At 44.5% G+C, this 11854-nt stretch overlaps 1 protein-coding gene across 1 annotated transcript in view; it reads left to right on the forward strand.

Annotated features, from left to right (window-relative positions):
* Positions 1-957: 957 nt before the first annotated feature.
* The window catches only part of Snx10 (sorting nexin 10), a gene marked incomplete in the record, with an annotated part of 41389 nt that continues 30492 nt past the window's right edge, over positions 958-11854 (forward strand). Inside the window, 1 exon segment of the mRNA XM_013510607.1 lies at positions 958-1062.

An 11854-nucleotide genomic window follows, 5' to 3' on the forward strand; every position in this document is an offset into this window, starting at 1 on the left:
CAGAATAGTGACCTCCTCCCCAAGAAGTTCCGATTTTAATCCCTGAAACTTGTGAATAGATTTCTCTGCCTGGCAAAAAGGACTTTGCAAAGTGAGATTAGATTTAGGGCCTTGAGGTTAGGAGTTTAGCCTGGGTTATCTTGGTGGGTTTGGTCTAATCATGTGAGTCTATAAAAGCAGACCAGCTTTTCCGGTGATGGTCAGAGGTGAGATGTGACCACAGAAGAGTCTCAGAGACAGCCTGTGGCTGGCTTTGAGGTGGAAGAAGAAGCCACAAGCCAAGGAAAACACTGCTAGGAGCTGGAGTAGGCAAGAAAGCTGATCTGCCCTGGAGCCTCCTGAAGGAACGGAGCCCTGCTGACACCTTGACTTTGCCTGGAAAGACCTATGTTGACCTGAGGACTTACAGAACTGTGAGACAAGAAATTTGTATCGCTAAGCCACTAAGCCACTAAGTTGGTGGCAGTTTATTATGACAGCGGTAGGAAACTAGTGCAGAGAGGATACTACAAAAGCCTGGGGCGTTGTTCTCCTGGGCTTTCTAGTTGAGGCAGGAGAGGAGGACAGGGCGATGCTCAGGCCAGGCGAGTGGGAACCTGGCTGGAGGCTGGAGCGGAGCGGGCCTCGAGGGGCTCAGGGAAAGCTGGAGGGGATGCGGTGTCGGGTTGTGACTTCAGGGGCAGTGCAGCTTATGGGTTGGAGTGTGGACGCTGCTGCTGCTGGTGGGTTTGAATCTTGACTGCCTCTCACTGGTGGGACCTTGAGAAAGTCACTTAATCGCTCTGCACGTCAGTTTTCTAATAGTTAAAGTGGGAATACTAACAGCGCCTCTCAAAGGGCTTTTGTGCAGAGCGGACGGGTTCACGTGTGCTGTGCTTGGCCACCCCAAGGGGGTGGGTGTTTGCCGTTGGTATTTTCCCTCAAGAGGGAGGGGCAGGGGTTGGTAGGAGTTGGTGCATCACAGGACGGCGGGTCCACTGCCCAGGAGAGGACGGCGCCCCATTGCGTGCTGGGAGCACTCAGAGGGAAGTGGAAGACAAGGCTGGCGGGTACATGAGCCAGGTGAGGTGGCCTGTGGCTGGACTGTAGCACTTAGTGCCCCGGCAGACTGGCAGGCAGTGGGACAGACAGATGGCCCATCAGGGTGCCGCTCGGATTTCCTTAAGGGGGAAGGTAGATTTCTCTTCTGAGCTGTGGCTGCAGCGTCTTCCCACTCTCCCTGTCTTCTGTCCCCTAATCCTGAAAGACCTGACCTCTGAACACGGAGGGCAGAGCCCTCCGCATCTCTGCTCCTGCCTCCACCCCACAGGTGTGCAGTCATTCAGGGGTCACCGCCTCGGACACTGTGGGCACTGGGTCACTGGGGCCCAGCTCAGAGAGAGAGAGAGAGCGCACACACTGAGTGGGCTAGAGCTGCTGCCTAAGTTGGACACTCTTGTTACCTGCTTCTTTTGTGTCCTTCCAGAAGGAAGAGCAGAAATCTCCATGTGCAGCTTTGGCAGGTCACTGATGTCTGGGCCCCAGGATGAGCGGGGGGCTTTCCAGGTTTCTCGTGGGCCGTTTGGGCTCTGTGGCTCTGTGGCCTCTGGGTATACAGAGCTTGTTCTTGGGCACTTGGAGAATCTTTAGGGTTTGGGGAAAATAAGCTCAAGGGTCGTCCCCTGCCCCATTTCCTTCTTTTGTGCGTTGTGCTGGGTCTCCCTGGAAAGGACAGAGAATTTTTTTTTTTTTTTTTGTCTTTTTTCTATTTGTCTTTTTGAGGCAGGGTCTCACTATGCAGTTCAGGCTGGCCTTGAGCTCACTTTGTAGCTCAGGCTGATCTTGAACTCGAGACGATTCTCCTGCCTAAGCCCCCTGAGTGCTGGGGTTACAGGCGTGTGCCACCACGCTTGGCTTAAGGACAGAGTATTGATGTTAAAAAAAAAAAGAGGTGAAGCACTCAGAGGAATTAAGATGAAGGAAGTATTTGGCAAGAGGAAGAGGACAGGAGATGTGTGTGTGTGTGTGTGTGTGTGTGTGTGCGTGCGCGTGCGCGCGTGTTCAGAGGAAGCATCTGCATTTGCAGCATTTCAGGGATACTGGTATTTCTTGCTGTCAGTCTGCCTTGAGGGCCAATAAGAAAACCACTCAGTAGGTGATACCTGATCTTCTTTTCTTAAATTTTTAATTGTGGTAATGACACTTAACTTGAGATCTACGCTGGTAAAGACTTTTCAGTGTACTGTTTTTTTTTGAGGCAGGGTCTTGCTTTGTAGCTCAGGTTAGCCTTGGATTCTCCTTGTAGCCCAGGCTGGCCTCAAACTCATGGCGAGCCTTCTGCCTCAGCCTCCCAGGTGCTGATATTACAGGTATGCGCCGCCAAGGCTGGCTTCAGTGTATGTTTTTTTTTTTTTTCCCGGTACCGGGAGTCGAACTCACGACCTTGCGCTTGCCAGGCAGGCGCTGTGCCGCTAAGCTGAATCCCCAGCCATGGCTTCAGTGTATGTTACCTGTAGATACAATGTTGTTTGTACCTGATCAATGTAGAACGGTAAACCGAGCTGTAGTCTTTTCTCCTGAACACTCTCACCTCTCCGAAACATCAGTCTTGGTTAGCATTGACTTATCTGGGCTGTTCTTGATGGTTTGGCAGCTTAGGCGGAGTGCTGGGGTGTGCGCGCGTGCGCGTGCGCGTGCGCGTGCGCGTGCGCGTGCGCGTGCGCGTGCGCGTGCGCGTGCGCGTGCGCGTGCGCGTGCGCGTGCGCCAATCCATCTGGGATGCTTTGGAAAGGGTATTCAGAGGGAGTGTATGCCTGTAAGGACTGCACATTAAGGACTGTTATTTGGATGTTACATGAACTTAGGCTTCTGGGAAACCAGTGTTACCACATTTGTTTTTTGCCTAAACATTTACGTAATAAAACACCACCTCCTGTTTGCCTCCACCCTCTCCTTCCTCTTAAAACTTGCTGTTCACTTGGGGCACAGAATAAAAAAAAAAAGTTGTGAAATTGAGACTGACATCAGCCTGATAAGCAGACCTTGAGCCCTGAGAACTCAAATTTCTGACAGGTAGCAAACATATCTTTCTATTTAAAGAAGTTACTCCTTTATTGTTTTGTTAGACTGAAGTGGCTTATCTTTGTGGATATGTTTTTCAAAGGATTGTCCATTGTCCTAAAGGAGTTAGTGCTTTGACTGGTGCAACATTTCTATGTTATGGTTGCCACAGCTTGTTCAAAATATATTGCTCTGAAATCCTGGGCTTTTCCTTGTTGACAGAGACATGTTGCAAAAAATTGCAGAGATTTAGTAACTGTTTTTATACTACCATTTCCTTTATTTTCCGTCACTTTCACTTTCATAATTGAGGGTCAAAAACAGCCTGTGAACTGCCTGTGATTCTGTTTAAAAATATTTGGAGAAGATATCAGAGAAAGGAAATAGCAGATTAAAATACCAGGAAAAGTAATCACAATAGAAGAAAGCTGTCTCTCTTTTTCTCTCTCTCTGTATATATATACACACACACACACACACACACACACACAGACACATATGTCTACTAGAATGGATTGGAACTCAAACAAAATTGTATTAATTTGGGTCGATGAAGAATAAATACTTCGTGTGGTTAAGTGCACAGAAAGTGATCATAGGAATGTTTGTGTACGGGAATCAAACCTAGGAACAAAAGCATTCTTCAAGATAAGTGTCATGCCATTCTCATACTGAGGAAGTTTACTTGTGTACAGTGTGCTATGTACTAAATAGGGCCACATTAAAATAGCACCACTTACTCCAGTGATGTCTTTGTACCTTTTTTAAACTTACAAAATATTTGATAGTATTTTTAATTGTAAGATAGCTAATGTGATACAAGAGCGAATGAGTTTATATATTTCTGTTAGGAAAGCAATTGTAGAGAGGTGCTGTTACACAAATAGAACTGAAGCTGTCAGAATTCAGATTTTGATATTTGTATCGTTATATTTATGCTATATCTTTTACAACTTAGGCATTTAATATTATTCCTAGGGTAAAAAATAAAAAGCAATCCCATTTCATTGCAGCAGATGATAATTTTGAATTCTTTGTTTAGTTTAAGAAGTAAATTGGCTTAGAATCACATGATTTCAGACCTGAAAGTAAAACCTATGATTGTCGAGAATCCAAGGTTATTGCTGGGAACAGAGAATAATTGGTGTAACTCTGTTATCCTTTAACTGTAATGATTTGTCTTGTATTAAGTGATCAGAGAAAAAGAAAGTCTTTACTCTTTAACTCTTACAGCCTTTGAAACCTATGTTCACTAGGCTGACTCCAATGGGGTAAACAAATGACAAAGTAGGATTTAAAAAAAAAAACAAAACCCTAACAGCCTTTAGCAGCATTATGTGCCTTTTGAGAGCCAGGCTTTGAGGTATTTTTCATGTAATAATGCATTTGTTCTTCAGTAGCTATATAGGTGCAGGTTCTGTCGATCACCCTTTTACAGATGAGGGCTCTGGGCACACAGAGGTTAAGGGGGTAGCCCAGGGTCACTTAGGAGCCCTGAGCCCCGGTGTCCTGACTGTAGAGGTGGTGCCTGGGTCCGTGCCTACCCCCATCCCCACGTCAGATGCAGAGATGCTGCTGTGTGTCAACACTGTGAGGTTTGTACTTTGTTTTTTTTTTGTTGTTGTTTGTCTTTTCTTCCGGTACTAGGAACCGAACTCACAACCTTGCGCTTGCCAGGCAGGCACTTTGCCGCTGAGCTAAATCCCCAGCCCCGAGGTTTGTACGTTGAGAGCCTCTTCTAGTCCTGAGCTTTGCCTCAGTATTCTCTTGTCCCTGTGATCAGCTGGCACTGTTGTTCTCACACATGAGGACTGCTGCTTCGGTAGCACAGTACCCTGGCCGCTGGGTTATTTCTGGGCATTGTTTCTCCATTCATCCAATCAGTGTAAATGTGAATGGGGACTGCTGCTGTCTATGTGCTTGGTAGTATGATAGAGGCCAAAGTTCCTCAATAAATAAGAACACTGAGGAGCTGCGGTGTTCAGAGCTTACAGTGTGGTGGGAGACAGCCCCAATATTCGATAAGGGTAAAACTATCATTGTGATCAGAGCTGCAGAGGAAGATGACGCAAGGGAAGAGTACTAAGGATTTGGCCTTGTGGAGAGAGTTAGATTAAGCTCCCCTGCATTAGGGAGCTTATAACTAGGATCTGAAAAGTGACGGGTGGGTCACTTTTCTGATAGATGAGTTTGAATTCTCCATTGTTGGCCTTCAGCAAATTGGTCACCCTGTGGTAGTGATCTTGAGCAGGTTACATCGCCTCTCTAAGCCTTAGTGTCTTCATCTATAAAATGGGTGGTTGTGGGAATTAAAAGAAGCGGTCTGCATAACATATTAAGCACAGGGCTGACACAATAGTGTGTGAATAGTATCTGTGTCTATTGTTTGTGTTTTCTATACTAGAAACTTCAAAAAGATTTTTACTTAAGTTTTTTTGATTCTGTAACAAAAACTAAACACCTAGCATACATGTCCTTATCATCTTTATCATCTAAACTGTGGAAGAGATCGTTAGGTTGCTATTGGTGTGAAGTCATATTCAGAGTGGGACTTTCTTGGAACCAGTTGTAACACATCTGTGACAGACTCTGAAGACATAGCAGTGTAGTGGTACCTCAGTTCACGAGCTTAATCCTTTCAACCAGAATTGTGGAATGAATTAAGTTTGTGAACTGAGAGAACTGTGTTAGAGCACATCTCCATTTCTGATCAAGTCTGTCCTGAGTAGTAGGCCATACACGCTTTCGCTATAAGTATCACTCTCTTTTTGCCAACTGATACTTTCCCCACAGTGTTTGTGGTTACGTAGGATTTTTTCTCATCGCTAAATGAGCAGAGATCTCTGTACATACTTTTAGATAAACACACAACTTACTTTTTTTTTCTTGATCTGTGGAGATGTATGTGTAAGGATTATTCCATCTTTTCACTGGAATAATACAGTTTTTTGTGGCGCTAGGGATTGAATCCAGGGTCTTATGCATGCTAAACACATGATCTACCACTAAGTTATAGTCCTAGTTCAAGAATAAAACAGCTTTTGCACTTTCCCATTCTTCATACATTTTGAAGAAAAAGGTACCAAGAATGGAGCCAGTGGTAATACTTAACTTTTAATTGCACATTTGCTTAAGTTCTTTCAGTATATTGTCTGATTTAATCCTTACAACAGCCCTATGAAATAGGTACTGTCAAGATCCCCTTTTCTCCCCACGATAAAACTAAAGTTTAGAGAGGTTTTGTTCAGGTTCATACAGCCATAATGGCATTGATGAAATTTGAACTCACATGTGAGTGACTCTGAACTTGAACCATCTTTTAAGCTAGTTTTTGAAGATAATTGAACCCCTGTGTCAGTAGAGCTAGGTAGGCTCTGTCAAGAGGCTTATTATACTTACTTGATCATCAGACTGGCTTATGAAAAATATCAAGGACCTCTGGAGAGCATGAGGAAGTTAAATGAATATATATTTATGTGCTGTTAGTAGAAGTGGATAATGTAGCAGTGTCTTCCTGGATTGTTATTTTTTTGATTCTTACAAATCTTAGCTTTATAGTACATATTTTGAGGAGCTCTAGTGGATATCAACTGGACATTAAATATGCTTATGAAATGTTAGGGATGTTTTAATTACTTTCCTCATTGCTGAGACAGAATACCGAGCACTCAAAGTTAAAGGAAGGAAGGTTTATTTTGGCTCACAGTTTGTAGAGGTTTCAGTTCATAGTTGGCTGGCTCTGAGGCAGGGTGGCATGGCAGAGGGGCATTGCAGAGGGGAAACAGTTCATGGTGGGCAGAAGGCAGGAGGCAACAAAGCAGTGAAGTAGGGAGGAGCAGCAGTGGTAGCCTGCCTCTGCCTTTTATCCCTTCCAGGATAACCACCCTTTGGGAGGTTTCCTCCACATCCAGGGTGGGACCTTCCCATTATCCACACCCAGAACCATTCCAAACAAATCACATACCTGTAACCCCAGCATCACACACTTAATCCTTGCAAAACACACCCTAGAGCCAGGTACCTCTGAAAAGCCCCAGCTATGACTGCATTGGGGGGACATCTAGATATAAGCCATAACAAGGAGTTTCTATTTAAAAATAGCATTTTTACTTAGCCTTCCTTCTTGCTATTTCTGTACCTTAATTCCTGTTAACAGTTTATGATTATTATAAATCTTAGTTTTACAATAAAAATTTTGAGGAACTCTGGTGCATATCAACTGGAAATTAAATATGCTCAGGAAATGTTGAGAGTTTCTGTTTAAAATAGCATTTTTACTTAGTCGTCCTTCTTCCCATTTCTGTACCTGAGCTCCTGTTACCAATTTTGCCATTTTCAGATCAGTTATTGTTCATTGCCTTAAATCCATTTGGGAACTGCTTCAAATCATTTAGAGGCACAAGCAGAATAAATGGTAAATAAACAGTGTATTCAGAGAGGATGAAGGCAGGGTGGCCAGGGTCGGAAAGATGAATCAATGAGACCTGAGGCCAAAGATCCCATCATAGACAAATGTGGAACTGGACTTCGCTCACTTCTAAACTGTCTGGATTTGCTCTGCAGTTCTTATTTTATTTTTCCACGAATGCAAATCGTGCTTCAGAAATTAAATGTTGTTTGTGACTGATCAAAACTGAGTAAAAGTACAACATGATGTGCCAGTGAAGGTTGGGAGAAATGCTAAACGCTGCCAGAGAGAGGGAGCCGTGCCTTCACTTCTCTGGGCAGTTGCTTTTCCAGTAATTGGTTTTTCCTGTCAGCAAAAGAGAAATAAAGACAGTTCTTATTTACCTATATGCTTATATGCATATGGTATTTGAAGTGATGTATTTTAAAAGGTTAACAATCCAAGGGTATACAAAGTAAAAAAAAAAAAAAAAGAAAGCTCCTTTCTCTCCAGTTCTTTTTGCTTTGACATATATCCTTCTGGAATCTTTTTATTTGTGAAGTGTATATGCTCATATATGTGTATATAGGCATATTATGCACACACACACTGGAATAACACTATGGATTGTTCGGCAGTTTGCTGTTTCTACTTTGTGTATCGTGGACACCTCTCCATTTCAGCACTTACAGATTCATCTCTCTCTTTTGAGCTACAAGGTATGTAGTCCATGAATGTGTCCCACCTTATTTAATCATTTCCTTCATAACGGGCATGTGAGTGGTCTCAACTTTGTCACTTACAAACCGGGCTACAGTGAGCAGCCTTATACCTGTGGCTTTGTCCCTGGAGCATGTCTTTCCGAAGGATTCCTTCCCAGAAGTAAGGGTGTGTGAGCTCCAGACTTCAAAATCTTGAAAAGGTGGAAGCTTGAACACTGGCCCGTCTCAGATGGGATCCTGCCTCCTGTGCCCATTTCCTGTTTCCATCAGGCAGGCGGGCAGAGCAGCATGCAGTCAGAGCCCAGGCAGAGCTATTCAGTGGGGATGAGGACTTCCTAAAATCAGAGGCTTTTCAGAATTACGAAGGCACAATTTTTTAACTTTGGGCGTTGCTTCAGTCCATATGTATTTGCAGAGAACACTGCTTTATCATATCTGTTCCTAGAATAAGGCCAGTCTGGGTTTTGGTTCCACTGCTCTAGTACATTTGTTTTCCCTTTAGATTTTGTTAGCCTTTGGACTTTGCCTTGCTGGTGTGCAATCACAAGGGTGGATTTCTTTGAAAAAGACTCCCACTGGTCATTTCTCTGAATCTTTTCCACTGCCCTTTCCTGGCCAGCCTACCTTGGGCAAATGCCCTTCTCGGGTGTATTGCAGACCCTTGAATTAGGAGATTCAGTGTGTACCGCTTGCTGAGGCTTTGATGAGGGAGGAATGAATCACGTACCAGGAGGTAGTGAGGGAGCCCTCCTGACCCGTGAGCCCCTTCCAGGTTTCACCCTCCTCTCCTTCTCTGTGTTCAGCAGTGACATACAGTATATTAAAGGGCTTTGCAAGCCATTAGATATAACACTCTACCAAGTGCTTTTAGTAATGGGCTCTGGGAAGTCTTAGACTGGGGGCTGGTGCTTGTCAGATGCATTCCTGTGTCACTCTCCCACTTAATTTCTTCCATGCCATGCAAAATATCCCTGTTTGACTGATCTTACCCCTTCCTCACTGAGCCAAGCAATGCCTTGTGATCTTTCTTAACATTCCAGGCAACCACCACTACCAGGCTGGAGTTGTTAGGGCAGTGAGGACCCCAGCAAACTCTGTTAGGGTCCGTACTTGGGAGAGGATTTGGGAATGCTGAGATGAATGGCACTCAGAGTTATGGAATTCTTTTTTTTTTTTTTCCTACAGGACTGGGAATTGACCCCAGGGCCTTTGTACTGGGTTAGATCCTCCTCCCTTTTTAAAAATCTTTTTCTAAAATTTTGAGACAGGGACTGTTAAGTTGCTAAGGTCTGTCTTATCCTCCCAGAGTGCTGAGATTACAGGCATACTTTACCATGCCTGGCTTACTAACTGTGGAATTCTTATGCTGCTAAAATTTAAAAAAGAAGGTTGGGTGTCTCGCACAAGATTGCTGATTTCTTGCTTTTTATATAAAAGGCACAAAAATCTCTACCTTCATCAGATGTAGCCTGTCTTTTTATAGGAGAAAGACTATTTGGTTATCCCTAAAAATATAACCTCAGAATAAAGGGAAGTCCTTTTACATTGGGATTTTAGCTTTAGGGTGGAGCTTACTGCGTTTTCTTTTTCCTCTTTTGCTGTGAGTCCTTAAAAACTTGGGCAGGGGTTTAAGTGGCATTTAAGAACCCTTGTTGTGAGATTCAGACTGTTAGAGTGTTTTCTTTTATTTGGGAGTCCTACAAAGCAGTGAGGACCTTGGTCTTGGAGGATGCATGCCCCCCGCCCAAGTTTCTGTTAGGAAACTGGCATAGAAATTCACAGACCCCCTGGATGACTTTCCTGTGGCTGATAAGGTTAGATCCTAGTAGGGTCAAATGCCCAGAGGGCTTTCTTAGATGGCTTGATAGGCCTGTTTCTTTCACCTGCTCCAAAGTAATACTAAAAATTAGTTTTTGGGATCTACCTTTTAAAGTTTTTTCCTAGTAAAATTTATCAGATGCAGATTTATATTTTAGTGAATCATGTATAACTTTGTAATAGACATAGGGAGGGCAATGGTGTTGGCTCACATTTAAAATATTATGAAATGGGCTGGAGCATAGTGCCTGCCTGGCAAGCACAAGGTCCTGAGTTTGATTCTGGGTACCAGAAAAAAATTATGAGACAAGATTAGATTAAAAATAATGTAAGTAGTCTTCTAGAGCTAAAACTGTGAACTGGGCCTGGTGGCTCACACCTGTAATCTCAGCACTCCAGAAGTTGAGGCAGGAGGATCGTTGAGAGTTTGAGGCCAGCCTGGGATACGTAGCAAGGCCCTGTCTCAAAAAACCAAGAAAAACAAGCCCAAACCAAACCAAACCAACCCCAAACCTAACACTGTGTTAAATCTAAAACTATAATAAATGCTGAGGCATCAGGTGCGGTTATTCACCGCTGTGGTCTCTCTGTGGGAGAGATTGTACTTAGTTCATGGGAAGGCCTTAAACAAATCACAGTGCAGAAGAGAAATGATGAGTGCTTGACCAGGCCAGTGATGTTGGAGGCTGAGAGAAGGGAGTGGACTTCAGAAACCTTAGGAGAGAGGATTGTCCAGTGACTGAGCAGTTGGACTGGGAAAGGGTGAGAAAGGAAGGAAGCAAAAATAATTTCTGGGATTCTGGCCTGAGTGACTGAAAGCTTTTTAAAAATTGTGAGTTTTAGGGCTGGGGATATAGCTCAGTGGCACAAGCGCCTGCCTGGCGAGTGCAAGGTCCTGAGTTTGAGTCCTGATACCAAAAAAAAACTGAGAGTAAAAATTGTGAGTTTAGGTTTTGTCACATTCACTTGTATTTACTTTCGGTGGAGGATTTGTGTGTAGTGCTTCCTAAAATTAGGGAGAAGGCCCTTGTAGGGGAGCCCGCTGTTTTCTGCCAGCCCAGGGAATATCACAAAAGAGGTGGGCATGGGAGAGTGTAAGAGCCATCCACAAAAAACCAAACCAAACCATTTAGGATAAATTGTAAGGCCCTCTGGTTGCCCTCCTTTCTTTTTATGTCCTCACTGGAAATCACAGAGTGCCTTGACTGCTGGCAGCCCAGCCATCTGAGGCTCGAACCTAGCACCTTGAACATTCCTGGGCACGGATAAGGGTGTCTAGATGGTAGCCCCAAATGCTGAATGAAACTAGGCCCTGCCCGCAGCCAGATTCCTTCCACCTTCCCTTAAACTCCACCCACTGACCTGTGGCCCCGGCACAAGTGGGGAGCCTCTCCCTCCATTGCAGGGACACTGCACTGCTGTAAGTAAATTTTCCTAAACAGTGCTTTTTACTGCTCACCCTAGCACCTGGTGCTGCTTTCTTTGCGGTCGGAACTGACCTATCTTGGAAGGGTTTGGGGGACTCCCTTGAGGAATCTCCCCTGCAGCCGCTTTTGGGGCAACTCCAGCTGTGGTTTTGGCAGGACAAAGAATTACAAAGGAGAGAAAGGAGGAGAAGGCCAGACCTAGCTGAGACACTGCTGCCGAGGGAGGCTGTGGGGCATCTGCTGGCTCTTATATGTAACATGGCCGGGGAGGAACCAGCAAGACCACCAGGCTTGTGTGAAGGCAACATGGCATGGAACTTACTGTGCCTGGGTGCAGGCAGAGAGCAGGAGAAGCCTGTCTGCCCTGAACAAAGAGAAGTGTGTCCTTTCTAAGGGATGGAGAGAAGGCAGGGACATTAGGCAGGAAGATCCCAATAAACATCGGTGGTTAAAGTTCTCTG

This window comes from Chinchilla lanigera, unplaced genomic scaffold, assembly GCF_000276665.1.
Source record: "Chinchilla lanigera isolate Chin_1 unplaced genomic scaffold, ChiLan1.0 scaffold00009, whole genome shotgun sequence".
Taxonomy (NCBI): domain Eukaryota; kingdom Metazoa; phylum Chordata; class Mammalia; order Rodentia; family Chinchillidae; genus Chinchilla; species Chinchilla lanigera.